Raw genomic sequence first — 20,129 nt, 5'->3', positions numbered from 1 at the left:
CTTTTTATGCACAAATATATCGATAACATCGTTGACGTTGGAGGCGACGGTAATTGTGGATATCGAGCCGTTGCGGGTTTGCTCGGTAAAGGGGAAAATAATCACACTTTAGTCCGACGGGAACTTATTGCGGAGTTGACTTCGTATCGGGACATCTACGGCCGACTATATGAAAATCAAGAAAAGTTTGCGAAAATTCATGATTCACTTGTTCCATCACTTATCGGTATCGCTCCGGTTTCGAAGTGGATGTCATTCCCCGATATGGGTCATTTAATAGCAAGTGCATATGATATGGTGTGTGTCGATTTGACGAGGTTTGGACTAAGTGAAACTTTCTTTCCACTTCATAGTCGACCGCCATTGGACGCGTCGAGCCGCATCATATGCATCGGGTATCTACGATCGCGGCACTTCGTCCAAGTGTTTTTGAAACCGGGGTGTCCTATACCGGCTACTTCTTGTCAATGGACGGCACATCGTTCAAATGAGGCGGAGACTTGGCCGGATCCTTTCGTTTCAAGAATGGCGGAGTTTGAAGAAATGATGAGCGAAGAGCGCGAGCAAAATAGAGAGCGGTCGAAGAACGTACCTATTTTGGACTTAGGATCCACCGATTGGTTCGGTGAATTTTAGTTTGTTCCGGATCGTTTTTTGTTTGTAATGACCATTTTTGTACGTAATGTTGTTTATCATGTAAAATCGGACCGATTCAATACATATATAATATAAGTATGTTTTATGTCATCATTGTCTAATTTATGTCTATTTTGAATTCCTTTTGTATTTTTTACACAAAACACTAAATAATCAACAAAATGCAAAATTTATGCCTGTTTCTGCATAATTCGGAAATGAACTTCCGAAATATACTAGTCTGCCTCCAATTTTCGGAAGTTCATTTCCGAAAGATCCACTGAATGCAAGATAAGGTTTGTTGAGCCATTATTACTCCAATAAGTCTATAAATATAACACACTCTTCTTCATCCTCTTCACACCTAGAAACACAAATGACACAAACCTACCCCCACCTAGCATTCGTCTACTTCACCACCGGCTACCCGATGCCGTTCCAATTTCGCTTATCGTGCGACACGCCGTTTGCGGAGTTGATAACATCGCTCCACACGCTATTGCAATATCCCAAAAATCGAAAGGTTGTCAAGCTCGAGTACCGCTTGCCATCGCTTAACGACGAGGGAGACATTGAGTTCACACCTTTTGAGATCAAGAACGACGAAGATTTAGCGGTTTTGTGGACAACGTTCGACCGATTTTCTTCGAAGGGTCCGATCGAGTTGGACGTGAAACTTCAAAGATCGGGGGCCGACGTTATCAAAATGTTGACTCATCCTCACCTACCCGTGTTTAACAATATGTAACTTTAATCTTATGTAATGTGATCGATGTAAGCTTCATCCGATTAAATAAAGCGAATCATTCTTGTTTGTTATTTTTCTTCTGTCCAGACCTTATTTCGGAAGTGCATTTCCGAATTCCTCCAAGGGGGGTGAATTCGGAGATGAACTTCCGAATACACCAATTTTCTGAAAAACAACTTTATTTCTGAGATGCATCTCCGAAATCAATATTTTTCATTAAAATATTCACCTTTTCGGAGATGCATTTCCGAAAACACCTTTTTTTCCAATAAAAGTACGTTTTCGGAAATAAACTTCCGAAACAAGGGGTATTTTTGTAAATTCGCTAGAGGTGACCAAGAAGGTTAGGAGGTGGGTAAAGAAATTTCCTATTTTAATTGTTATGGTTAAATATCTAAGCGATTCACATAAATTTTATGGATAAAATAGTCCTCATGTTTTGGACTCTTAAGAAGACTAATAAAACATGGTTATTAAATAAACAAAGCATATATGCACACAATGAATTCATAATTAAAAACAATAATGAATTGAACGTGAAAATAATTACAATTGCTTCTAAAATTAAAGATGCTCCGAACGGAGACTTTGGTCCAAGAATATAGTAGAATAAAAAGAAGTTGCAGTAGAAGAAAAACACTTGAAACTTGTATAAAACTAAAAATAGAATTTGAATGTAGAATTTTTATGTAAAATTAGTGCAATTATGCTTGGATGCTTTTACAATGAGTTAAAATCCTATTTATAGTAAATTTCACACTCTAAATATTCCAAAAATCATCTCGAATCATAGGGAATTAGTGGTGAAATGAACTAAAACAGTTGGAAAAAATGCAAGAAATTCTGGAACTGGACGTCAAGATGCATGACCGCCCGCCCTTCATGAATTGTGATCATGGATTTTGGATTGTAGGCCCATGACGGGTGTTGTATGCAATGACGGCCTTCCCGTGATGGGTTCTTCACTTGGACTCGATACTAGTCAAAAAGTAAAGGTGTGTATGTTCTTCTGCAAGGGTAGGGAGACTCAAAAGTCTTAGTAGGATTAAAACACGATATAGTTGTTAGGGATTACCCACGACAACGAGAAGCTTTGCCCAGTGATGTTTTATGGTTGTTTTTTAGTCCTACGCACGTGAGGTGAGAAACTCTATTGATGACTGGTAATGCTTAGGAGAAATCATATGGTTACGATCTATAGAGTCTTACGAACTTGGTGAGTGTTGTGCTCTTTAGAATATAAAGAATGTGTATGACTTAGGAGTTTTCACTCCTCATCTTTGAGATGAGGTATTTATAAAGACCAAGTGGGCCTCGGTTATAGAGTTAGCGGGCGATTAAGCTCTAATTCCATGAATAGGAAAGTGGCCAAAGTATGACTTTTTCTTCCTAGAATCATGGAAGAAGTGGTTTCCTTTCTTGATTGACTCTCTTTAGTTAGTCATTGGAGGCCCACATCATCGCCCCCGTTTACTCGATGATTTGAAAAATAGGATCTCAATCATACAAGCTTTATTGCCACATCTGATCGACCTCTTGGCCCATTTATGGCAGCTTCATGGACCATTTTGGGTGGTCGGGGCTTCGTCTAATAACTCCTCCCCCCATTGGCCTTCCCTGCCTTTACTTAAGATGTTCCTTCTTGGGGCCAAGTAAAATATAACACTACGTAGTCCTCTAAGCACGGGGATTTGGTAAAGGACGAAGTGGTTTAGTAAGAGTGCTCATATTCTTAAGGCGTTGTTGTACGAATCTATCCCAGGTGGGTATTTCTCAATGAGGGCTTATAGTCTATCCCTACGATGAAACTTTATAGTCGAGTCCCTTAGGCGAGATTTTATAGTCAAGTCCCTTAGGCGAGTCTTTATATTTGAGTCCCATATGCGAGTTTCTATATTGAATATGACTAATGAGACTCTAAATCTCTCATGTGAGGCATTGAGATGAGCCTATTTATTGGAACTCTCAGACCCTCGAGCAAGATTTCAACCGAGTCCCTTAGGAGAAACTTTATAGTGGGATCCTTTAGGTGAGACTTTATAGTCGAGTCCCTTAGGAGTGACTTTCCAGTCAAGTCCCTTAGGCAAAACTTTATAATCGAGTCCCTTAAGAGAAACTTCATAGTCAATTTTCTCAGGTGAGACTTTACAGTTGAGTCCCTTAGAAGAGACTCTATATATATCCTGACCGATGAGACTTTAAATCTCTCTGGTGAGGCATTGAACTGAGCCTGTTTGTTAGGAATCTTAGTCCCTCAGGAGAGATTATATATTAAGTGTGGCTTAAGAAACTCTAAGTCTCTCACCTGAGGGGTTGAGTTGAGCCTATTTTTTAGGACTCTTAATCCCTCAGGCGAGATTATATATTGAGCCTACCTGAAGAGAGTCTAAGTCTCTCAGGAAAGGCGTTGAGATGATCCTGTTTCTCGGGACTCTATATCCCTCTGGAGAGATTATATATTGACCCTGGCTGAGGAGACTCTAAGTCTCTTAAGCGAGGTGTTGAGATGAGCCTATTTGTTGGGAATCTTAGTCACTTAAGAAAGATTATATATTGAGCCTTGTTGAAGACACTCTAAGTATCTCAAGGTAAGTGTTAAGATGCGCTTGTTTGTTGGGATTCTCAATCTCTCAGGTGAAATTATATATTTATCCTAGCTGAAGAGACTCTAAGTCTCCCAGGAGAGATGTTGAGATGAGCTTGTTTATTGGAACTCTCAGTCCATCAAGCGAGATTATTTATTTAGCCTCGTTAAAGAGAATTTATATCTCTTAGGCAAGACGTTGAGATGATCCTGTTTGTTGGGACTCTTAGTCCCTTAGGCGAGATAATATATTTGTTGTGAAAAACGATGTCAAGAACAAAATATAATAGGAATTAGGGAAGATAAGAAGAACACAAGAATTGGTTATAACTGCTATTCTTTTACTTTCTCTTAAAACAAGATTACAAGTTTACAAGAATAACAAATAACCTCTCTCGCCCTAAATTAGGATTTGCAGCTTAGCAATGATGAGAGACTAGTATGCTATTTATAATAAAACCTAACATACTAACTAATGGGCTTTTTCCACAAGGCCTATTACACAAGCCAACTTAATAAACAAGCTAACTTAACAAATTAGGGTTTAAACACTAAAACCTAATTTAACATGCTAAAGACCCTAGCATCTTCGACACAAGCATGTGAACAACCTTCGACTTCATGCTTAATCCTGTCGAACCAAGAAGCTACCCTTCGACCATACAAGAGTTCGATCCAATATCTCACAAATCTCCACCTTGGATCTAACTCTACAACATCAAGGGAATAAACTAGCTTTCTTCATGCAGCTTTATCAACTGCATACAGTGGAAAAACTTGCAACTCGACAATGTCTTGGTGATCATATCAGCAGCATTGTCTTCAGTCGAAACCTTTAGCACTTGGACTTCTCCACGCTCGATTACTCCTCTGACGAAATGCAGCCTCACATCAATATGCTTAGTTCGCTCATGATAAGCTGAATTCTTTGATAGGTGTATTGCACTTTGACTATCACATTTAACAGTGATACCTCGACCTTGAAGTTTCAGCTCCTTCGCAAAACCTTCAAGCCACAATGCTTCTTTCACAGCTTTAGTTAGGGAAATATACTCCGCTTCAGTGGTTGATAAGGCAACAACCTTCTAAAGTGTTGCTTTCCAACTAATTGCAGTGCCAAACATACTAAAAACATATCCAGAAATAGATTTTCTGGAATCCATACAACCTGCATAGTCAGAGTCGACATATCCTTCTATTACTGCTTTACTATCTTCACCCAAGGCTCCACCATAAATTAGGACTCTATTCGGAGACTCATTTATGTACGTTAAAATCCACTTCAATGCTTGCTAGTGAGCCTTTCCAGGGTTCGCCATGTACCTGCTTACAAGACCTACTGCATATGCTATGTCGGGTCTAGTACAGACCATAGCATACATCAAAGAACCAACTATGTTAGTATAGGGGATGCTATTCATATAGGCTCTTTGGACATCAGTACTGGGACACTGATCAATACTCAGCTTGAATTGAGGGTTTGTTGGAGTCACAACTGGCTTCGAATTCGACATACCAAAATTTTCGAGAATCTTCCGTAGATATGACTCTTGAGATAAGCATAACTTCGAATTCTTTCTATCTCTTCGAGTGTCAATTCCAAGAATCCTGGAAGCAACTCCCAGATCCTTCATATCAAACTCCTTATTGAGTTCAGCCTTCACCCTCGTCACATCTTCAACATTGTTGCTTGCTATGAGAATATCATCCACATAAAGCAACAAAATAACAAATGAATTACCATGTCGAAATCTGAAGTAAACACAGTGGTCGATTTGACTTCTAATGAAACTTATGCGTGCCATGAACTTGTCGAATCTCTTATTCCACTGTCGAGGAGATTGTTTCAGCCCATACAAAGATCTCTTTAACTTGCACACATATTCTTCCTTCCCCTTTTCGACATACCCTTCAGGTTGCCTCATCAGGATCGTTTCATTTAGATCACCATACAAGAACGCAGTCTTCACATCCATCTGTTCTAGTTCAAGATCGAACTGTGCCACCATGGCAAGCAACATTCGAATGGACCTATGCTTCACAACAGGAGAAAACACATCATGGAAGTCGACACCTTCTTTCTGAGTGAAACCCCTTGCAACTAACCTTACCTTGTATCTTGTCGACGTCACTCCTTCAATTCCTTCCTTAATTTTGAAAATCCATTTACAGCTGACTAACCTTACCCCAACAGGTTTCTTGATCATTTCCCAAGTATGATTATCATGAAGAGATTTCATCTCATCATCCATGGCCTTCAGCCATTCTGTCTTACTTTGACTCCTCATAACTTCCTTGTAGTCTCTAGGTTCTTCGTCTAGAACCTCACTTGCAGAGATTAAGGCATAAGCTATAAGATCTGCATATCCAAGTCTCTGAGGTGGCTTGATGGCTCTTCTCGACCTATCTCTTGACAATAGGTAGTCAATGTCAGTTTCCTCAATTTCCTCATCATCTTCTGCTTCTTCTTCGACTTCATCAGGGATATGCAATTCAGCATCAACATGCTCCACCTCAACAGGAATCTCTACCTGTTCTAGCACTTCGTCAGATGTTTCTGCATTTTGACCAACATCAGTTTTCTTAAAAGCCATTTCAGCTTCATTGAAAACTACATCTCGACTGGTGATACACCTCCTGTAATCTGGCTCTAGGCACCATAGCCAATAAGCTTTGACTCCTTCAGGGTATCCCATGAACATGCATCTGACTCTCTCCAAAATATTTCGATTAAACCTTTCAGCCAAACCATTTTGCTGTGGAGTATCTGCAGTAGTTCTGTGCCTTGCAATACTAGAGGCAGCACAAAAACTGTCGAATGCCTCATTGAAAAATTCAAGGCCATTGTCGGTGCTCAACCTCTTGACCTTTCTGCCAGTCTGATTTTCAACCAGAGTCTTCAAACTTTTGAAATTCTCAAAAGTTTCATCCTTAGTCTTCTAGATGAATACCCATAATTTTCTGGAATAATCATCTACTATGGATAGAAAATACCTTGCTCCTGAATGTGATGGACACCTTGCAGGCCCCCAAAGATCAACATGAATGTAAACAAGGGATCCATGTGTTCTTTGTTTGCCTTTGTTGAACTTCACTCTGCAAGATTTTCCAAGTACACAGGGTTCACAAAACTTCAGCTTTTCGACTTTGTCTCCACCAAGCAGATTTTGTTTCCCTAATTCGACCAGACCCCTTTCACTGACATGGATCTCATGTGCCAGATTTCTGTCTTCGATAAAGGTTTCGTGGATGCAACATTTGTCGAACCACTTACAACTTCAGCCTCAAGGGTATACAAGCCTTGTTTCTTCACGCCTCTCAAGACTTCCTTCGAATCCTTCATGACTTTTAGGATACTTTTCTCTCCTTAGAAAACATATCCTTTCATGTCAAATTCACCAAGAGAAAGTAGATTTCTCTTCAAATCAGGAACATACCTGACCTCAGTCAACAACGTTATTGACTCATCATGGAGTTTGAACCTCATAGATTCAACACCTGCAATCTTGCAAGCCTTGTTGTTTCCCAGCATTACTGATCCACCATCTTGATCACATAATTCCTCGAACAAGTCTTTATTTGGAGTCATGTGCCAAGTGCAACCTGAATCCATAATCCACTCTCTTCTCGAGTCACTGCTTGAAACCACAAGAACATCAGATGATTCAAAATCATCTTGAACAATGGTTGCATTGCCATTATCCTTACCTCCATGATCTTTCAGGCGTTCAGGGCACACATTTCTTGTGTGACCCTCCTTCTTACAATGATAGCATCGAATGTCAGATGCTTCGCCACTATAAGACTTCGACTGGCTTTTGCCCTTCTTCTTGTCAAACTTACTATCCTTTCGTAAGAGTTTTCCTTTAACGGTCAAACCTTCGTTCGTTCAGGTCCTTTGAATATATGGCTGAATGAACTTCTTCAAAGGTTAGGGACTCCCTTCCATACAGGAGAGTTTCTTTGAAGTGAGCATATGATCGAGGCAAAGCGCACAATAGTAACAGCGCTTGATCTTCATCATCGATCTTTACATCAATATTTTCAAGATCAAGAATAAACTTATTGAATATATCCAACTGCTCAGCCAACACTTTGTCTTCAACCATCTTGAATGAATACAAAGCCTGCTTCAGGTAGAGTCGATTTACCAGCGATTTGGTCATATACAAACTTTCAAGTTTCGCCCACAACCCTGATGACCTCGTCTCCTTTGATACCTGTCTAAGAACCTTATCACCAAGGCTCAACAAAATTGCATTGTGTGCCTTCTCGATCATAGTCGTCTTCTCCGCTTCTATTAATGCAGCATTCATGGCTGCCTTTCCCTTCAACGCTTCCAAACAACCCTGGTGAACCAGTAGGGCTTTCATCTTCAAGCGCCACAGACCGAAATCATTCACTCTGGTGAACTTTTCAATCTCATACTTTGTTGACGGCATCTTCTCCACGCTCACCGCACCAATTTGTTGTGAAAAACGATGTCAAGAACAAAATATAATAGGAATTAGGGAAGATAAGAAGAACACAAGAATTGGTTATAGCTGCTATTCTTTTACTTTCTCTTAAAACAAGATTACAAGTTTACAAGAATAACAAAAACCTCTCTCACCCTAAATTAGGATTTGCAGCTTAGCAATGATGAGAGACTAGTACGCTATTTATAATAAAACCTAACATACTAACTAATGGGCTTTTTCCACAAGGCTCATTACACAAGCCAACTTAATAAACAAGCTAACTTAAAAAATTAGGGTTTAAACACTAAAACCTAATTTAACATGCTAACGACCCTAGCATCTTCGACACAAGCATGTGAACAACCTTCGACTTCATGCTTAATCCTGTCAAACCAAGAAGCTACCCTTCGACCATACTGGAGTTCGATCCATTAACTCACAATATTGAGTATGGCTGAAGAGACTCAATATCTCTCAAGTGAGAATTTATGACGAGCTCATTTCTTGAGACTCTCAATCCCTCAAGCGAGATTATATATTGAGCCTAGTTAAAGATAATCTAAGTCTCTCGGGCAAGGCGTTCGACCACTTTGGTGGGACTTCCATCAGGCCGCTAGACAAGACTTTAAGTTAAATCTCTTAGGCTACACTTCGGTCGTGTCTCTTGAGAAAGATTCATATGTTGGGTACCGCTCAAGGAAACTCCAAGTCTCTCAGTCGAGAAAATTTGATAGTTTATTTGTATTGCCTTGAAGGGTGGCAAAGATCTTTCCGTGAAAGTCTAACGTATGAAAGTAATGCCTTGGGAGGCGGAAAGGATCTTCGTGTGGAAGATCAACATATTCATGTAATTCCTTGGGTGGCAGAAAGGGTTACCATCTAAAGTATTTGGTGGACATGTTGAAAACATAAGTATTATGATTTTTAATGAATTATGATGTTTTACTAATGTATATATTTGACGCTCTGAACTCATTTATGTAATGTTTCTAATTTGTTTTATTTTATACTTATGTATCCATGCAATTAATAATTATGACACTCTGAGCTCATTTAATATGTTGATTAAATGATATATATATATATATATATATATATATATATATATATATATATATATATATATATATATATATATATATATATATAATCGTCATGACTCTTATTGATTTATATTCTTAATTGTGATGAATGGTGAAACCAATAGGTGTGAAGTTTGTTAATGTGCATTATAATTGATGTATTGTTAAGTCATATGAGCTATGTGGAGAATGTAAGAATATTTAATAATTAAATGTATAACATGACTCATATGAAGAAGTATTATTCAAATGACATAAAATAGTGTTATTCAAATAATATGAAAATGTGTTATTCCAATAACATAAAAGAGGTGTATTCAAATAACACGAAGTTGTGCTATCTAAATAACATGAAAAATGTATTATTCACATAAAATCTCAAGTGGTGTTGTTTAAATAAAGTGAAAATGTGTTATTTAATTAAAGTGAAAAGATGTTATATTGGAGGTATATTGATAACATTTATTAATATTGTGAATGAGTATGAATAACATCTATCTATATATAGTGATGACTTGATGATAGTCAAACACAATAATTAAATAAAGAGTTACTCCCTTCGTCTTACAATAGGTGTCCTTTTTACAATTTTCACACTTTTTAAGAAAATGATTAATTATGTTGATTTTAATGATAAAACGAATATCATTTACCAAATTAACCTTATTAATAATAAATAGTGGAGTAGTTATATGAATTAAAATACAATAAACAAGAGCAAGTTAGTGGAAATAAATAATAAATATCACATTGGTATTTTAAAATGACAAATAATTTGAGACAAATAAAAATTAAAAAGGGGACACCGATTGTGAGACTGAGGGAATACATTCCTTTTAAAATAGTTTCTCTTTCAAATAGTCATTAAGACGGGGTTTTGAGAAAGTAGGAACTCGAAAGGAGTATATTGAGTTTTGGTGGATTACACTTGACTTTAATCATCATTAAAAGGTGGATTACACTTTGTTGTGAAGAACGATGTCAAGAGGAATTAGGGAAGATAATAAGAACACAAGAATTGGTTATAACTGCTATTCTTTTACTTTCTCTTAAAACAAGATTACAAGTTTACAAGAATAACAAATAACCTCTCTCACCCTAAATTAGGATTTGCAGCTTAGCAATGATGAGAGACTAGTATGCTATTTATAATAAAACCTAACATACTAACTAATGGGCTTTTCCACAAGGCCCATTACACAAGCCAACTTAATAAACAAGCTAACTTAACAAATTAGAGTTTAAACACTAAAACCTAATTTAACATGCTAACAACCCTAGCATCTACGACACAAGCATGTGAACAACCTTCGACTTCATGCTTAATCCTGTCAAACCAAGAAGCTACCCTTCGACCATACTAGAGTTCGATCCAATATCTCACAAATCTCTATCTTGGAACTAACTCTACAACGTCGAGTGAACAAACTAGCTTTCTTCATACAGCTTTATCAACTGCATACAGTGGAATAACTTGCAACTCGGCAATGTCTTGGTGATCATATCAGCAGCATTATCTTTAGTCGGAACCTTCAGCACTTGGACTTCTTCACGCCCGATTACTCCTCTGACGAAATGCAGCCTCGCATTAATGTGCTTAGTTCGCTCATGATAGGCTGAATTCTTAGACAGGTGTATTGCACTTTGACTATCACATTTAACAGTGATACCTCGACCTTGAAGTTTCAGCTCCTTTGCAAAACCTTCAAGCCACAATGCTTCTTTCACAGCTTCAGTTAGGGCAATATACTCCACTTCAGTGGTTGATAGAGCAACAACCTTCTGAAGTGTTGCTTTCCAACTAATTACAGTGCCAAACATAGTGAAAACATATCCAGAAATAGGTTTTCTGGAATCCATAAAACCTACATAATCATAGTCGACATATCCTTTGATTACTGCTTTACTAACTTCACCAAGGCTTCACCATAAATTAGGACCCTATTCAGAGACCCATTTATGTACCTTAAAATCCACTTCAATGCTTGCCAGTGAGCCTTTCCAGGATTCGCCATGTACCTGCTTACAAGACTTACTGCATATGCTATGTCGGGTCTGGTATAGACCATGGAATACATCAAAGAACCAACTATATTAGCATATGGGATGCTATTCATATAGGCTCTTTCGACATTAGTACTGGGACATTGATCAATACTCAGCTTGAATTGAGGGTTTGTTGGAGTCACAACTGGCTTCGAATTCGACATACCAAACTTTTCGAGAATCTTCCATAGATATGCTTCTTGAGATAAGCATAACTTCGACTTCTTTCTATCTCTTTGAATGTCAATTCCAAGAATCCTGGAAGCAGGTCCCAGATCCTTCATATCGAACTCCTTATTGAGTTTAGCCTTCACCCTCATCACGTCTTCGACATTGTTGATTGCTATGAGAATATCATCCATATAAAGAAACAAAATAACAAATGAATTACCAGGTCAAAATCTGAAGTAAATGCAGTGGTCGATCTGACTTCTAATGAAACTTATGCGTGCCATGAACTTGTCGAATCTCCTATTCTACTATCGGGGAGATTGTTTCAGCCTATATAAATATCTCTTCAGCTTGCACATATATTCTTCCTTCCCCTTTTCGACATACCCTTCAGGTTGCCTCATTAGGATCATTTCATCTAGATCACCATACAAGAACGCAGTCTTCACATCCATCTGTTCCAGTTCAAGATCGAACTGTGCCACCATGGCAAGCAACATTCGAATGGACCTATGCTTCACAATAGGAGAAAACACATTATTGAAGTTGACACCTTCTGTCTGAGTGAAACCCCTTGCAACTAACCTTGCCTTGTATCTTTTCGACGTCACTCCTTCAATTCCTTCCTTAACTTTGAAAGTCCATTTACAGGTGACTAACCTTGCCCCAGCAGGTTTCTTGATCAGTTCCCAGGTATGATTATCATGAAGACATTTCATCTTATCATCCATGGGCTTCAGCCATTCAGTCTTATTTCGACTCCTCATAACTTCCTTATAGTCTCTAGGTTCTTCGTCTAGAACCTCACTTGTAGAGATTAAGGCATAAGTTATAAGTTCTGCATACCCCAGTATCTGAGGTGCCTTGATGACTCTTCTCGACCTATCTCTCGACAATAGGTAGTCATCGACAGTTTCCTCATCCTCAGCATCTTCTGCTTCTTCTTCGACTTCATCAGGGATATGCAATTCACCATCAACATGCTCCACCTCAACAGGAATCTCTACCTGTTCCAGCTCTTCTGTACTTCGACCATCATCATCATCATCAATTTTCTTGAAAGCCATTTCAGCTTCATTGAAAACTACATCTCGACTGGTGATACACCTCCTGTGACCTGGATCTAGGCACCATAGCCTATAAGCTTTGACTCCTTCAGGGTATACCATGAACATGCATTTCAGAGCTCTAGGTTCGACCTTGTCTTGCCTAATGTGAGCATAGGCTACGCAGCCAAATACTCTCAATTTGTCGAGATCTGGTGGATGTCCCGACCAAACTTCTTCAGGTGTCTTCATATCTAACATTATCGAAGGACATCTATTTATCAGATATGTTTTGGCGAAACAGCCTCAGCCCAGAACACCTTCTTTAACCCTGCACTAGTCAACATGCATCTGACTCTCTCCAAAATAGTTCGATTAAACCTTTCAGCCAAACCATTTTGTTGTGGAGTACATGTAGTAGTTCTGGGCCTTGCAATACCAGAGGCAGCACAAAAGTTGTGGAATGCCTCATTGCAAAATTCAAGGGCATTGTCGGTTCTCAACCTCTTGACCTTTCTGTCAGTCTGATTTTCAACCAAAGTCTTCCAACTTTTGAAATTCTCAAAAGTTTCATCCTTAGTCTTCTGCATGAATACCCATAATTTTCTAGAATAATCATCTACTATGGATAGGAAATACCTCGCCCCAGAATGTGATGCACACCTTGCATCCCCCCAAAGATCAGCATAGATGTAGTCAAGGGATCCATGTGTTCTTTCTTTGTCTTTGTTGAAATTCACTCTACAAGATTTTCCAAGTACACAGGATTCACAAAACTTCAGCTTGTCGACTTTGTCTCCACCAAGCAGATTTTGTTTCCCTTATTCGACCATACCCCTTTCACTGACATGGCCCAATCTCATGTGCAGATTTCTGTCTTCGACGACGGTTTCATGGATGCAATATTTGTCGAACCACTTGTAACTTCAGCCTCAAGGGTATACAAGCCTCGTTTCTTCACGTCTCTGAAGACTTCCTTCGAACCCTTCATGACTCTTAGGATACTTTTCTCTCCTTGAAAACATATCCTTTCTTGTCGAATTCACCAAGAGAAAGTATATTTCTCTTCAAATCAGGAACATACCTGACTTCAGTTAACAACCTTATTGACTCATCATGGAGCTTGAATCTCATAGATCCAACACCTGCAATCTTGCAAGCTTTGTTGTTTCCCAGCAATACTGATCCACCATCTTGATCACATAATTCCTCGAACAAGTCTTTGTTTGGAGTCATGTGCCAAGTGCAACCTGAATCCATAATCCACTCTCTTCTTGAGTCACTGCTTGAAACCACAAGAACATCAGATGATTCAAAATCATCTTGAACAATGGTTGCATTGCCATTATCCTTACCTCCATGATATTTCAGGCGTTCAGGGCACACCTTTCTCATGTGACCCTTCTTCTTACAATGATAGCATCGAATACCAGATGCTTCGCCACTCTAAGACTTCGACTAGTTTTTGCCCTTCTTCTTGTCTAAGTTACCATCCTTTCGCAAGAATTTGCCGTTAACGGCCAAACCTTCACCAACATTCGAAGGTTTATGCTCCTTTCGTTCATTCAAGTCCTTAGAATACAAGGCTGATTGAACTTATTCAAACGCCAAGGACTCCCTTCCATACAAGAGAGTTTCTTTGAAGTGAGAATGTGATCGAGGCAAAGCGCACAATAGTAACAACGCTTGATCTTCATCATCGACCTTCACATTAATATTTTCAAGATGAAGAATCAGCTTGTTGAACATATCCAACTACTCAGCCAACACTTTGTCTTCAATCATCTTGAATGAATACAAAACTTGTTTCAGGTAGAGTCGATTTACCAGCGATTTGGTCATGTACAAAATTTCAAGTTTCACCCATAACCCTGATGCCGTCGTCTCCTTTGATACCTGTCGGAGAACCTTATCACCAAGGCTAAACAAAATTGCGCTGTGTGCTTTATCAATCATATTCGTCTTCTCCGCTGCCGTCAATTCTGCATTCATGGCTGCCTCTCCCTTTAACGCTTCCAAGCAAACTTGCTGTATCAATAGGGCTTTCATCTTCAAGCGCCACAGACCGAAATCATTCACTCCGGTGAACTTTTCAATCTCATACTTTGTTGAAGGCATCTTCTCCACGCTCACCGCACAAATTTGTTGTGAAAAACGATGTCAAGAACAAAATATAATAGGAATTAGGGAGGAAAAGAAGAACACAAGAATTGGTTATAACTGCTATTTTTTTACTTTCTCTTAAAACAAGATTACAAGTTTACAAGAATAACAAATAACCTCTCTCACCCTAAATTAGGATTTGCATTTAGCAATGATGAGAGACTAGTATGCTATTTATAATAAAACCTAACATACTAACTAATGGGCTTTTTCCACAATGCCCATTACACAAGTCAACTTAATAAACAAGCTAACTTAACAAATTAGGGTTTAAACACTAAAACCTAATTTAACATGCTAACAATCCTAGCATCTTTGACACAAACATGTGAACAACCTTCAACTTCATGCTTAATCCTGTCGAACCAAAAAGCTACCCTTCAACCATACTAAAATTCGATTCAATATCTCACACACTTGACTTTAATCATCATTAAAATAATGTACACATTTTAATGTTTTTATGGAATATAAGAATTATATATTCTAATATCTATATAATGATATATAATGATGATTGTTTCTTGAAATATAACTTAGATATATTCTTCCCATCAATTTCATCTTTCACCCTATACTTTGTAATCTAACAGAATGTTAACTCTCCATACTTCCTTATTTGAACCATAAACTGAATAAACATCGTCATCACAAAATTGTGCCGGAACATCCAAAATATGGTTCCTGTGATCAAAACTCAAGGAGAAATAGATGATAATAATGATGCCTGTCATCCCACAATTTATAGCTCTAGATTAATCAATTTATACTTTGTAATTCTCAAAATGTACATTTATATTTATAGGATATCTGACATAATGTTTTCATTTTATACTGTTTCATTGAAACAATACGTTGTATAAAATAACTACTATTTTCTAAAAAAGTAACTTTAAAAAATTTTCTTTTATTAAAATAAAATTAACAATAAGTGGAATATTTTACTTATTTTATATGGATAATTTTTCTCATCCACACATCCGGTCAGATGAATGGAGGACCGACCGACCCGGGTTTTCATGAGCGTTGGCGGGTCCTGGAGTGCCTGTCAAGGGCGCTAGCGCATACCCCGGGGTGATCATCACCACCTGCACCTCACATCTCGGCACAGCGGAACGTGTAACCCGCCTGCTGTCTTATTCAACTACATTTGTTCTGGTCCTGATCGAGCAACCAGCAGTCCTATCAATTGACGAACTCGGAGAACCGTCGATTGTAACAAATACTTTTTTTATTATTATTTGAAGAAAAGGGAAATCCAAATAAATAATTTTTTTATTAATTATATTAAATTAAATTTTTAAAATAAAATTGCTGGCTTATTCAATTGATTTGCTTGTAGGTACATCGTATTTGTTAGCACTTTTTGGAAGGGTATGATAAGAATAAAAATAATTTTTCATTGATCTAATTAAATTTTTTCTAATAAAAAAAGTTATTGTGAAATTATAATGTTGACAATGACTTTAATTTTATGAAAAAAATTGAAAAATAAAAATACCATTGAAAATAGTGTTTAACTTCTACATCTATTTTGGGCGGGAGAGCTAGTTGATTTCGATCTACTTCGTTCTGGTAAAAAGAAGTTTCTCTTCCGAGAGCCAAAGTTGAGGATCCGTCTGATTGGTTTATGGAGGTCTCATTTTAAGGTTTGGATCTGGTCTCCTCTCTTCTTTTTTGAAAGACGCGTAGGTTATTACCACTCCTCTATTAATTAGATTTCCTAAGCTCTTTTCCATTTCTAATTAGAAGACTCGTTAGGTGGGGGAGGCTGGCAGGTAAGAAGTTGAGAGTTAGGTTTTGTTGTTTCAATCGAGGAGAACTTATGTATGTCTGTGTGTTAGTGTGTGTGTGTGTGTGTATGTGTTTGGTTATAAAAAAATTGTCTCAAGTACGATTCATCATTTCTTATAGCATTTTGTTAAGTTTGTAACTTGATTTTATTTTGCTGATAATTATGGGACTATAAATTAGCCTCGTTTAATTTATAAAAGTGCAAAGAGGGGTATAATTATTCCAGATAGAGATTTTTCATTTCTTACTTTATCATTTGGATATAATTATTTACTGTGGATTTTCTCGATTTGTTTTATATATTAGTAATTAGTTACGTAGGGTTCACTAAATAATTCAATGGAACACTTGAAATAATTTTCAATGACCTAATCTTGTTTTGCTTTTGTTTTCTACATTCTATGCTCGTCTATATCGTAGGGTTGGTAACTGACGTAAGTAGAACTGTGGACACATCACTCAAGTAAGTGTCGATGCACTAGCTTGCTCAGTTGCAAGTGGGAATTTATTTTAGGATTTGATGTTTTCCACTTACTTCATATCATTTAACTTATAGTTTTCGTTCATGAGTGAGTTAAAATGAGCATTATATATCATATCAATAACCTACATGGTAGCATGTAAAATTATAGCAAGATGGAAAACAATTATTAATCATGTAATTTTGTTGGTACATGAAATCAAAATTATAATTTCTTAAACAAGACAGTAATTAGCCCAAAACTTAAACACCGAATGAAACGACACAAAAAAAGCTTCAAGAATGCGTAAAGGATCTGATTCTAATTTAATTCCATTGAGAGGACTCATCATTGTTGACAATAGAAGCCGCAGGTGGATGATCAATAGATGTAAGAACATGAAAGAAATTATTTTTCCCATTATTGAGTTTATGAGTCTTGAGATATGGTTTCTTACTGACCCAAGACATGTATCTCTTTTTTCTCTCTTCCGGGCTCTCAAACTTGTAGTGATTTGAAGTTATATGAGAAGCAAATTTCTGCGAAGTAGGCGATACCTGAGAAAACTTTGAACACGTTTACGGTCCATATTTCTTGTGTGGTAGGCTATGGATTCTACCATCATCAACATTCTTCTTCTTGAAAGGAACCGTAACAGAAGCAGCCCGATCACTATGAGCAATAACTATATGATTTGATGGTGGCTCATGAGACTGTGATGATTCTTCCAAAAGGAGATTAGGATGATACGCATCATTATCTGATGGTGAAGATGATGCATCTGAATGAGAAAATTGAATTTCAAGAATTTTCATTGCTTTTCTTATTCCTGGAGCATGACTACCATAAATATTAGTAGCAATCAATGACAAAGAATCTATCATTGAAAGATTGTAGGAGTGTGTATTTGTTTTGTAACCATATACCCCTTTATTTTGGCCAGTGTTCATGTTGGATTCTAGAGAAGTAGATGATGATAATGATGCATGTCATCCCATAATATATTGCGTTGGATAAATCGTTATTAAGTTTTTATTCATAATATATTATTTATAGTATATATGACTTACTTAATGAATTCATTTTATACCATATTTCATTGAAATAATACGTTGTATAAAATAACTACTATTTTTCAAAAAAAGTATTTTAAACAAATTTCCTATTATTAAAAATAAAATTAATAATAAGTGTAATATTTTACTCATTGTATATGGATAATTTTTTTTATATCATTAACGAACTTGGCGAACCATTGAAGGTAACAAATTTTTATTTTTAATTTTTTAAAGAAAAGGTAAATCCAAATAAATAATATTTATTATTAGTAATTGTATTAAATTTTATTTTTAAAATAAAATTGTAGACTTATTCATTTGATTTGCTTGTGGGGACATCGTATTTGTTAGCACTTTTTGGAAGGGTATGTTAAGAATAAAAATTATAAATTGTATTTCAAATAAATTTTCATTGATCCAATTTAATATTTTTTCAATAAAAAGTAATTGTGAAATTATAATGTGATAATGACTTTAATTTTATGCAAAAAATTGAAAAATAAAAATGCCATAGAAAATAGTGTCTAACTTTTACATCTATATTAAGCGGGAGAGCTAGTTGTTTTTGATCTGCTTTGTTCTGGTGAAAAGAAGTTTCTCTTCCTAGAGCCAAAGTTTAGGATCCGTCTGATTGGTTTATGCAGGTCTCATTTTGAGGTTTGGATCTGGTCTCCTCTCTTCTTTTTGGAAATACCCCTAGGTTATGACCAATCCTATAATAATTAGAGTTCCTAAGCTCTTTTCCATTTCTGATCAGAAGACTCGTTGTGTGGGGGAGGTTGGCAGGAAAGAAGTTGAGAGTTAGGTTTTGAAGCTTCACTCGAGCTGAACTTATATATATATATATGTGTGTGTGTGTGTGTGTGTGTGTGTGGGTGGCTTGGTTATCAAAAAAATTACGTCTAGTACGATTCATCATTTGTTATAGCTTTTTGTTAAGTTTGTAAATTGATTTAATTTTGCTGATAATTATGGGACTATAACTTAGCCACATTTTGTTTAAAAAAAAGTGGGATTATGGGTATAATTATTCCATATAGTGATTTTTCATTTCTTACTTTATCATTTCGATATAATTATTTATAGCGGATTTTCTCAATTTGTTTTATATATTTAATAATTAATTACGTAGGGTTCACTAAATAATTCAATGGTTTAAACTTTAAATAATTTTCAATGACCTAAATTTTTCTTTTGTATTCTTGATTCTATGCTCGTCTATATCGTAGGGTTGGTAACTGACGTATGAAGAAGTATGGACACATCACTCTAGTAAGTGTTGATGCACTAGCTTGATCAGCTGCAAGTGGAAATTTATTTTAGGATTTGATTTTTCCACTTACTTCATATCATTGAACTTATAGTTTTCGTTCATGAGTAAGTTAAAATGAGCATTATATATCATATCCATAATCTACATGATAGTATGTAAAATTATAGAAAGATGGAAAAAAATTATTAATTATGTTATTTTGTTGGTACATGAAATCAAAATTATAATTTCTTAAACAAGACAGTAATTAGACAAGAATTTAAACACCGAATGAAACGACACAAAAAAAAGCTTCAAGAATGCGTAAAAGATCTGATTCTAATTTAATTCCATTGAGAGCACTCAGCATTGTTGACAATAGAAGCCACTGGTGGATGAGCAATAGATGGAAGAACATGAAAGAAATTAGTTTTCCAATTATTGAGTTTATGAGTCTTGAGATATGGTTTCTTACTGATCCTAGACATGTATCTCTTTTTTCTCTCTTCGGGGCTCTCAAACTTGTAGTGATTTGAAGTTATATGAGAAGCAAATTTCTGCGAAGTAGGCGATACCTGAGAAAACTTTGAACACGTTTACGGTCCATATTTCTTGTGTGGTAGGCTAT

The sequence above is a fragment of the Vicia villosa genome, linkage group LG2 (assembly GCF_029867415.1).
Source record: "Vicia villosa cultivar HV-30 ecotype Madison, WI linkage group LG2, Vvil1.0, whole genome shotgun sequence".
NCBI lineage: Eukaryota > Viridiplantae > Streptophyta > Magnoliopsida > Fabales > Fabaceae > Vicia > Vicia villosa.
Note: the sequence above shows the minus strand (reverse complement) of the source record.